General features: G+C 46.6%; 1 protein-coding gene across 3 annotated transcripts in view; it reads right to left on the bottom strand.

Annotated features, from left to right (window-relative positions):
• Nucleotides 1-10,035: 10,035 nt before the first annotated feature.
• Nucleotides 10,036-11,256, bottom strand: part of MEIS1 (Meis homeobox 1) — a 139,153-nt gene continuing 137,932 nt past the window's right edge. For all 3 annotated transcript variants that reach the window (XM_010333527.3, XM_003922680.4, XM_003922679.4), the window contains one exon: nt 10,036-11,256. This exon is cut by the window's right edge and continues 308 nt beyond it. The gene's annotated coding sequence lies outside the window, so the exon portion shown is untranslated.

The raw sequence follows: 11,256 nt of genomic DNA on the forward strand, positions 1-11,256 counted from the left end.
GGAAGAGGGAAGGAATCACGGCACCGCTCCTGAGGAAATTCATATTCCGTGTATGTTCCTCCCTCACCTGAAATAAATCCTGCCGGCCTACCCACACAGACCCAGCGGCACTTATTTATTTGCATGTCATGCTTATAATATGGTAGAAAGCAAGACGGATCTGCGAGGAGGGGAGGGGATGAAACTCACCTTTCAGGCTCACTCTCTCAAATAAAAAAGAATTGACCAGCTGGGCGCCTAAGAATTTATCTTGAATTTGTGGTCATTATCTCTATTATATAGCCCTGGCAATAAATAAATCGGGTAGTTACTACCCAACAATAAAACTGTAGTGTATGGGACACCTTACTATTACTTTCTTAATAATCTGCCGCTTCTTTCACTTTAAATCTTCCCAGTCAAGTCTTCGCACTCGTCTACAAGGATCTATCTTCACCCCTTGAGGTACCAGACCGCTCGGATCATTTTTATATTTTGTGAACACAATAAGTTTTCCTGTCTAGACTTTCTGTTTTTCCTCCTATTTCTAGGCTGCCTAATCTGCTTCAAGACAAAGGGTCGGCCCAGATCAAATGTGTTTTTTCCTCCAATTTCAACCGCGTTGGGCATCCAAGTTAATGAACACATCGCCCCCCTCGCGGCCGCCAGCGATGGGGCCGCTAGGAAAAAGGGAGCAACGCAGGCTCCCAGTCCATGGAAGATGACCCGTGCTTCCGCGGTGGGCACGCCCTTGGGCGCGCGCGGGGTCCAAAGGCCCAGCTGGAGAAACCCTGCCTGGGGTGGTTCTACCTCTCAAGATCCTCACTCCTACTCTTGATTGTGTGTCTATGGAGGGATTCTAGGGATCCTATCCCCTCCTCTTTCTCGCAGCTCGCCCCCCACCCGGGCACAGCGCGCCACCCATGGACGCGAGCGCGAGCAGCGTGGACCCGCTTGAGAAGTCGGTCCTCTCTCAAGTGCGGGATCCCCTGAGTCTGCGGTCATTATAACCTCACCAGGTGGTTCGGCCTAGGGAGCAGCCAAAGGGGTAGTGGTTGGCGGGGGGTGTGGCGGGGGGCGTCCTGAAAGGTTCCCAGACCCACGGGCTGGCTAGAAAGCCTCGGCGCTCACACCTGGGGCTCGCCTCCTGCGCGCAACTGTTACACGGCTCCCACCTCAGTCCCGACTGGCAGCCAGGCGGGAGGCGCAATCTGTTCGGGGGCCAGAGCCTCGCTGAGCCCCAGGGGCCCTCAGCCCGGCGGGGAGAAGGAGCCCAGCCGACGTCCAGCCGGCGCCTTCCAAAAGCAGCGCCACACTGGCTTTCACGCCAGCGCGGAAAGTGACCGGTCCCCGCAAAGCGGACGGCGGAGCCACCTGGGGCGGGCGTCTGGGGAGGAGGGAGGGGGGGAGAAGGGAAAAGGGACAGTGGGGCGGCGGGGAAAGAAAACAAACAGACCTGAGTCGCTCTCCCTTTTGTCTTTACACCGCTTATCTCAAGAAATCAACTCAACAACAGCAAGCCTCCGCCAGGCTTGTTTTTGTTTGTTTGTGTGACTTAGATCACAGATAGAACTAGAGACCAAATCTTCTGAGAGAGAGAGAGAGAGAGAGAGAGAGAGAGAGAGAGAGAGAGAGAGAGAGAATCGCAGTGGGGCTACTGGTGGTGAAGGGACGGTGAACTTCTCACCTTTCTTTAACTCAGAACAACACGTCCTTTAAAAAAATTCCACACACCGCCGAGTGTCTGTGTATGTGCGTGTGTGTTTCGCTGTTAATTGCATTTTGCTGGGATGATCTTTTACGACTCGAAAACAAGCAGCTGGGAAAATATTCACGTTTGGGACAGAAAACATTTTTTATTTATATCTTTGACATTTAAAAGAGCAGAATTAATTTGTCCTGTCTACATTAGCATTGAGAGAAAGTTTCAGAAATCTACCCGGGGGGGAAGGGAGGGCGGGTTTGGGGGGTGGGGGGGAAAGAGAAAGAAAAAAGAAAGCGAAGAAAGGAAAAGAAAAGCTGGGCTTGGTTTTTCTTATTTCAGATCTGTAATCAATCATTGAAATAAGAGGCAGCAAAATTGTAAAGATTCGATAGATTAAAATGCAAATGAAAGGTAGAAAAAGAAACATTAACATGGCGATCAAAGATTTAATAACCATAAATCAAGTTTTTTTTTTCTGTTGCAGCTGCAGTTTCTGTGTGTGTTTATGTTTTAATCATGTTCGTTCCATAAATAAATAATTTTGAAACGAGACTAATTTTTCATTATTTTAACCGTGGGCTACAACACTAAATATTAAAAATAGAAAGCATGTATGATGCCAGTTCTGCAACCAAATAAGAAAAAGACTTGTGTTGATTGGTTAAATCAAGGAGTTTCAATTGTATGTTTCTAAAATCAGAGTATTATGCTAAAAAATTCTATCTTAACTGACAAAGCCCAAAGTTTTATTTTCTCTTTAATATTTTATGTTAACGACAAGATACCATTTATATTAAATATATGCATGGCTGCGTATCCATTCCAGTTTGAGCATTTTCAAAGAATGAAAGTGTCAGAATATTTAAATAATACAAAACATATTATTTCAAAGTACCTTGACAGAATTTCTGGAAAATAATACATTTTAGGAAAATCTGCCTTCCAGAGAAAAAAGTGATGGTTTAACACAGTTAAAACTTTTTTAGCTTTATTATTAAAGTTATTTTTCCAAGGGGGAATATTTCAGCCCTTTGTTTTATTATAATTCAAATTAAGGTTTTATGTCAAAGTGTGAAATTGTCAGAGCACACTCTAAGTACTCATTTTCTCAACTATAATGAAAGCTTTTCATTTAGATATTTTAACATTAATTTATATGGTTAATTTAGAAATATCTAGAACTTTAAAAAATAAAATACCTGGACTTAGTTTCTCTCTCTCATCATCATCATCATCATCGTTATCATCATCATCTTATTAACATAGAGAGGACACATATTCTCAGAAGACTGGAAACTTTTTTCTGCTGATACAGACTTGCAATGTTTAAAATAAGCTTTTTGCTTAATTCTGCTTTTGAAGGAATGATTCCCCTTAGTATACTAAAATGATGTTAGAATTGTTTCAATTTCTCCTCTTTCCACAAATTAAAATGATCACCAAATCTGGAGTACATGTTTCCTTTCTAAAACCTTTAAGTTAAATGTGAGCTAAGTTAATGTCCACTCGCTGCCCCCATCCCAGCCAAACAATCACGTTTTCACTGCGACAGTCCAATAATGCATTTAGTTTAAAATTACAGTTGGACCTTTTTTTCCTTTGTATTTTTTCATTTACTTCAGTGCAACAAGATGACTTGATTTTCATGGGATTACATGAACTCCATTCAGTGTTACTGGGACATTTCTGCTCAACTAAATACTTGCCTTAATAGACAAATGAACTTCTTTTTATTTGCTGGAGTTTGTAGACGGTTTTAGATAAGAGTGTGCAACTGATTTAGTTATTGTTGTTGTGAGAATCGAACAGCCACAAAAGTCATTTATCTAAACCGAAGAGATATGACTCTGTAAAAGGGAGAAGCAAGGGCAGAATCACGGGGAATTATTTCAGTTTATAGCTATTATTAATTAAACTGGATGTGGTTTTATTCTGCTCTTTTAGTACCGACCTTGTTAAAAGCTCCCAGCTACCTACCTTTTCCCCCTCACCCCCATTTTTTTTTTCTCATTTATTAGGACTCATGTGGATGAGGATTGCCCTTTCTGTATTACATCACCAAGCAGTTACAGTGTAAAATCTCATGCGCCTTCAGACGATCGCACCCCTCCCAGAAAAAAAGAAAAGGAAAAAGAAATGCTTTTTTTCATTCAGTTTTAGCATTTTGTTTCGTTGAAATGCAAGACAGGTACTTGATTTAGCATTTAAGCAAAAGGTTATACAAACCGCGTTTTAGAAAGTGTTGGGATGTCCGACAGGGTCAGCCCTAGATCAGATCATTTTTTGAATGCAGACCTAAAGATAATGAGTACTTGTTGTATTAAAGGGGACAAACAGTACTTTGGCTTCCTCTGACCCCAGAATGCACGGCTCGGTTTCATTGATCATCCTCCTTTATGAGATAATGCAATTACAAACATCAATAAGGGGCTGCAAGGGGAATCATTATGCGGTGACAGTGATAAATGACGGTGCAGAAATAGCATGCTTTTCCCCCCTAACAATCCAGGAGCCCAGGGGCTCCGGGGGCTGAACACAGTCGCCAAGGAAACAGATGACATCCCAAACGGCACCAAAAGAAAAAAAATGAACAGTCTTTCTTTGCCTTTCACTCTTTTCCGTCTTCCAAAGAGTTAGTTTTGGCTCAAGCAGCAGCTGCTACACAGGCATTTCGTTATTTCAGACATTAAAGACTGGAACGGGCAGTGGGAGTCTCCTCCCCTTTCATCCCCACCCCCATTAGATAACACACAAAGCTCGCTGTTCACAGTTTAGGACTACCTGAAAATGCGCGTCTCAAAAACCAGATTGGGGTGGGGTGGCGGGGTGTCAGGAACCTGGATTTGCAGTCCTTGCGTTGTGTTTCCCCTGCTTTTGTCCAGTGGAAACTGAGTCTCCAGAACAAGCTGGCGCCTCGCGGGTCCGCCAGTAAGGGACGGGTGCGCGTGGCTCGCCTCCATCTCCCCGCCGTGCCAGACGCTGCTCTGTGCCAAGGCGGGGGCTGAGAAGCAGGCAACTGCTGGGGGTGTTTGCTGCTGTGCTGGGTTTATTTGGGATGGAGTTAACAATGCCGCAGAGATCGCCCCTAAATCGAGAAATATGGTTCTTTAAAGCCTCGGGGTGCCCTCAGCAAGTGGCTTCAAAAGGGCCTCACTGATTGTTCCCCACCCACCCATGCCTAGAAAGGTGGGTGAGGTAGGTGGGCGGAAAAGCGTCGGGCTACCAGACTTCCATGCCGGCCCTGAGGCTGCGGGGGACTGCGAAGGGGCAGACCCTCTGGACGCTAGGTGGAGAAGAGGAACTTGCCACTTGGGGGGAGGGGAGGAGGAAGAAAGTACAGAGGTGCGAGGGAGGCCTAGGAAGGAAGGCAGAGGGAGCGGAGAAGGAAAACGAGCAAAAGCTATCCCACCCTTCCAGGAGGTCGTCACCCCGCGCAAAACAGACACAGGGTTTCTAACCCCTGCCTGGACCGCCTCGGCTTGGAGCTAGGGACCCCCGCTCCACGCTCCCTGCCACACTTGGCCCCCACCGGGAGGAGCTGGCCAAGCGGGTGAGCGAAGCAGGTGACTTTATTCACTGTTTCCCCAATCGGCGAGGTCCCGGGACTCGTTTTCCGCCTGGAGATTAAGATCATTGCTCGCGTAATGAACTTAATGCTTTAGGGTAGAGAGGTGAGTGTGTCTGCGAGTGGGCAGGGCTAGAAATTACCGACCCGATCGATGGGAGACTGGCTTAAAACTAAATCCCTTTTTTCTAGGGCTTCACGTCCCGGGTTTCCCCGCAGTGGGCTGAGCGCGCAGGGATGTCAGAGGGCAGCGCGCCGGGGGGCGACCCGTGGGGCAACCCGTGGGGCGCCGGGCAAATCAGAACCAAGGACCTAAAAATGCTTCCCCCATCTCCCCACGGAGACTCCCAGGGTAGTATTTTCAGAGCAAAGGCTCTTTAAAGCTCCAACGTTGGCGAACTGATTGCTCAATACGTTGTTTGTTTTTCCTTTCAGCTACGCCTAGGGAGAGAATGTTTCAGACGCCCTGGCGGGCAGAGTGGGAGGAAAAGGGAGCCCTCCCTCTCCCAGCCATCAGCTGTCTCCCTCAGGTCCCCGACCCCTCGACTCTCGCTCAGTACTTCTTCCCCAAACCCTGGGATTCCCAGCCTCCTGTAGTCTCCGCACCTTGGCCACCCTAAGTGAAACGCGCCGCTAACAGCCAATGGGTAAGGCATGGCACGTGAGACGACAGTGAGACAAGGAAAAGTGCCCAGCCAAGCAGGGCGCCCCGCTACCCTGTTCCACACCATTCTCCATCAGCGTCCAAGCGCCTACGCGGGAGTTTTGCGGCGTGAAGTGGTTTCTACTACCTTTTCATGGGCCGAGGGCCTGCGGGGATCCGAAAGGCTGGGGAAGGTTTGCAGAGCTTTTAAAGTGACCCTAAGGAGCTCCTGCCTAAGGCGTCCTTAGGTGCTGCCCACGGCTTCCCAGCTGCGGCTCCAGACTCCGGCACTCTCCGCCCAACGCCCTCCCAGTGGGCAGTGCGCGCGTTCCCGGCGCTCTCCAGTCCCCAGGCTCTGGGGGTCGCGCTCCCATTGCCACCGTGGGACTCTGGAGTCCGGGGCCCGGCTGTGGCAGAGTTCTTTAGGAAGTCTCTGGGCTGTAACAAAGCACTCCAAGAGGTTCAGAGGAGAGAGGGCCCGGAGCCCCACCCAGGAGGTGCCTCTCCACAACCTCCGTCGCAGACCCCCAGTCGCCCTATCTCTAGAGACAAAGTCAACAGTCCCTTAGACTGGACTCTGAGATGGGAGTGAAGAGAGGGCAGGAGGCGAAGGCGGTCGCCAGCGCAGCGCCCCGGGCCAGAGCTCTGGTCTGGGGGCAAAGACCTGTCCGCCCACACACTCGGGCGAGGCCGGGACCCCGCGCACCGCGGGGCCCAGGGGTAGCGCGTGCTGGCTACAGCTCCGCGCGGCGGCCCGCGGGATTTCCTCTCGGGGCACGGAGTCGGGCCCAACCCCAAGACAGGGGCCTCTCCCCTCCCGCTCCGCCTGCAGGCTTGGGGGGCACTACACACGGCAACTAACCCCGACCGCAAAGCCGAGCGCGAAGTGTGCACGCTGCGTGAGAGACGCGAGCGGGAGGGGAGGGCTGGGCGTGCGTTTTTCCTTTTCAGAATCCCTGGACTTCACTACGAAGTTTGCGGTTAGGCGCCTCTGCCCCGGGGTCGGAGCCTCCCACCGCCGCTCCCTCCCCTCCCCTTCTCCCCGCCCCTGCGAGCCGAACCGGCCGCAGCCTCCGCCCGGACGCCGCCGCCCGCTCGGGCCCCTGGCCCGGACCCGGCGCCCCGGTTGCCGCGCCGCCTCCCCGGCCCTGCCCGCAGGCTCGGCTGGGGGCGCTTTTCCCCGGGGCGAAACTCGCCCGCCCGGCTTGCTGCGAGGAGACACCCGCTGCCTCCCGAGGAACTCCTAATACCATCCATACAGCTTTAATGCGTTTATAATTCGATAAGTGATTTCAATTTGAAATTGTTAGTAACTAATTTTATGGGTAATTTTTCCACATCAAATATTTAAGCATCAGATTAAGGGAGCCAGTTCCGACACTGGATAATAAGGGGGTTTCCCCCACTCCCCGCGCCTCCGCCTCCCTCCGTTTCCTACCGAGTCGTTTTTCCAAATCCCCAAAAGATGGCAGTCGAAGCCGACTTTCCTCTTTTCCTGTGGCTCTGCGAAGGGAGGGGGAGAGAGGAGGATGGGGGAGGGCGAGAGTGGTGGGGGGAGAGAGAGAGAAGAAGAAGAAAGGGAAGGGAAAAGCTAGACGATGCATGGACTTTTCAGACTAATTCTTTCACAAGTTTCTAATACAAGCAAAAAGCAGTGGTGAATTTCCTGGAAAAGTCCTGGCAGAAACGAAAGCCAAAAAACGTGCCTGTGGCCTCCGGGTGCGGGATGTGAGAAACTCAGCACGTTCAAACGAAACCCTCAATTTACAGCAGGAGAGGGAGACCCGGAGAGGAACCTACTGGCTTTGGGGTCTTTGTATTTTAACATTGTATATAAATACTGCACAACTATGCAACGTGTTTCCTCGAGGACTCTGCGAATTACATAATGAGGGGAACGGGGCAGGAGTGGGGAAGGGGAAGGGGTGGGGGCAGACTGCAGTGGGCGGAGGGGAGACTGGGGCGAGCAGCGGATGAATTGCAGACCAGTTGCCAAAACTTTTTTTTTTTTTTTTTTTTTTTTTTTTCCCGCTGCTGCTGCTGCGGCTGCCTTTGCTGCTGCCTTTGCTTTGAATGTGGGTAACTAGGAAACAGCAAGCCGTCTGAGAAGACGGAATTTCCAACGTGTAAAATGTTCTTAACGGAACCATTGAGCGAGTGCAATAAGGCGTGAGGGGGAACTAATCTTCCCATTTAAATGTTTGTGGCAATTTTATCTAAATGAATTTTAATGCTAAACGAGGGTAATTCCCCATTTGTAGCGCGTTTACTTCTCTTTCCTGTGCTTCTAAAGCAGTCGAACATCATGCAATGAACAATAACAATAAAAATACTGTCAAGGCATATTATTCATTTTGAATGTGTTATAATTACAGCTGACTAAATATGATAGGGTAAAATATTTTTTAATTTTTTGAAAAAAAAATTTAAATAATAAAAAGTAGTCTCATTCAGCCAGAGCCAGCCCCCCACCCCACCCCCAAATAAACATAAAAAGCAGGTACGATTCTGTACCCTTGTTTAGAGGAGGGCGTTTTGTTTTTGCCTTTTAAGAAACATCGAAAACACTCTCAGCACCTCTATTATTTGCCTCTTTCGGATAAGTGTCCTCAATAACCTCTGAGCTGGCTCTGAAATTTACAAGAGGAAAAGCTAAAATAGCTTTAAGAGGGAAGGGCATCGAAGCAGGGGAAGAAAGGAACTGCGCAGAGCGGGGCTCTCACCTCAATGGCTCACAGAGGGGGGAACGCAAGGAAACAGCAGTTTATTTTTTCTAATTCCTGGACACTGCTGATCTCGATTCTACAGAGTAACCATATTCCCTAAGTACTCTTCACTTGTAAACCTCCCTCTCCTAGAGCCTCTGCCTTTCTCTCTCTTTTTTTCTTTCTCTCTCTTTCTCTCTCTCTCCCGCCCCCCCTCCCCACCACACCTCCTCCCCTTTCTTTCCCTCCCCCACCCATCCTGAGCCTCCTCAAGAATAAAGGCTGAAAATAACCAACTCACCCGAGCATGTACTGGGGAGGAGGAGGAAATAGATGGTTAGTTTATAAAGTTTATTATTAATTTTTAAAGTAAATAAATGGTTGTTAACTGCTAGTAACCACCTTTCAAAAGAGCATGATTTCTCGTATCTACTATTTAGGTAGAGGAAGAATTGCCACTGGGTCAACAAGGGAGATTTAAACAATCCCATCTATGGGGTGGGGAGGGGTGCGCTGCCAGAGATGGCTGCAGCAGGCTGAGCCTTGCTCTCAGCGCATCCACGTGTTTAGAAACAAGGCCCCATCAACAAAAGGTGAGAATGCATTGCTGCTCCAGCAGGTGAGCCGGTCAATCACACATCACCTAGTAAAGCCAACCCACAGCTGGTTTCTCTTTTCTAATAGAAAATAGAATTGCTTAAGGCCGGGTTTATAGGGTGACTCGGGCCTGAATGTCAGACTTGAGTTTAAGGCGCTCTCTCTTCCGACCCATCCTTTGTTTACAAAGCAATCACTGCTCAAAGGCTTATTTTTTTAAAACGAATTTGCCTTAATTAAAATATTTGTTTATTTTCCTTAGCTTTGGGAAGCACTTTTTATAGCAGCAATTTTATTTAAATAAAATTATAAGCTATTCCAGCTTAAACATATTATTTTGTACCATTTAGCCGGCTGCCATGCAGAAATTTTGTACAGCTGTTCTGGAAAATTGGTTAATAACCAGTTTTATCCAATGAGAACATAGAGCATATTTATAAAAATTAGATTTTGAAGTCTGGTCTCTTCAATTCGTGTAGTTAATTTCCTAATAAACATATACTGCTCATCCTAGGTAACATCCTTAGTAAAAGACTTAACTTTGTACTTAGGTTTGCCATTATGTGCAAGAATAATTTCACTGATACTAGATGAGTAATTCTGTTGGATGTAATTCTGAGTCTAGAGTTAGTTTAGTGCCTTTAGGCCTCAAATTTGCTGATATTAGGAGTTCATTAAGTCAGCTTAAAGAAATCAGTGATTATTATTGAATAACTTACTTTGTGGTTAAAATTGTCAAATACATACATGGCTTAGGGAGCCAAAATTAATTTTTATATTTACTGCATTAATCTTTAAGAATCTGAGGGGCAGTAAACAAATTTTTCAAGCAGTGGAGTCAGCATGACAAAAATAATCTTGTTTTTATTTTAGATTCAGATTTCATTACTGCACTCAAATGACTACAACTGGGCTTGGCGATATTTATACAATCCAAACTGTTTCCATCAGAAATGCTAAGACTCAGTGTGCAATGATTGTTATTAATAATTAGCTCCTTGGTTTCTTGATAGAAAAAGGCTATCAACAAGCATTTGTTTATCCACAACAAAAAGTATAATTAGCTTATCCCACTTAGTAAATCTTGTATGCATGCCAACTCATACCAAACTGCTACTTTTACCCAAAAAAAAAAAAAAAAAAAAATTGCAATAATACAGTTCATTTTTCCAGTCCTTTTTGCACAAAATTTATTTACAATTCTACATAAATGCTCCAAGGTGGGACTATGAAAAAATACACACATGACCGATGCTTTGCTCAGAAATAAAGTCAACATATTAAAAATAAATCTTCAGTCTATGTTTAGAGCTGCTTAAAACAGGAAGTGATGTATAAGGTGGCGGTTGTTGCATGGGGACAATGATGCTTGATGTGACAATTAGGCTTCTAAACACACGGCCTTTTGGTTTCCATGCCTCCTCCTACCAGTCTCCTTAAGACACTGCCTGCAACAGCTGATTAATCATTGTTGATGACTGCAGTTTTTCCCATCCTTCCCGATTTACATCTGTTCAGGCCAATTCAAATATGGTGAGTAAATGAATTAGACATGCAAATTCAAGCCCCAGGCTAGAGAGAGGGAGAGAGAGGAAAAGAGAGAGAAAGAGAGAGAGCGCGCATGGCTGAAATCCTAGGCAAGAAGAAAAGATTCTTCTGCCTGATAGTTATTTTAATGCTCTAAAAATCCTGCAAATCAGACCTTCCTGTCCCTTGCAGGATAACTGTAAGGCTTTTTAATGTAAGGAGGCTTCTGGAGGAAGTGAAGAGCTATGGAAACAACACACATAGTGTGGAAAAATTTCACATTTTTTTTAAAAAATCTATAAGAAACAACGTAATATGGATAACAGTATAATAGCATTTACAATATTTCACTCTTTGTTCTCTTAATGTCTTATATAGTTATTTAGCATGTCCCCCAAATTGACTTCAGTTGGTATTTCCTGCTTTTTAAAGGTCCCTATGAAGAATTAGGGATGCTCCTTGGTCCAGAGTAGATGCCAAGAATGGAACTCCACAGTCATTGCAGAAAAAACATGATTTAAAATCAGTCACCATT

The sequence above is a fragment of the Saimiri boliviensis genome, chromosome 1 (genome assembly GCF_048565385.1).
Source record: "Saimiri boliviensis isolate mSaiBol1 chromosome 1, mSaiBol1.pri, whole genome shotgun sequence".
NCBI lineage: Eukaryota > Metazoa > Chordata > Mammalia > Primates > Cebidae > Saimiri > Saimiri boliviensis.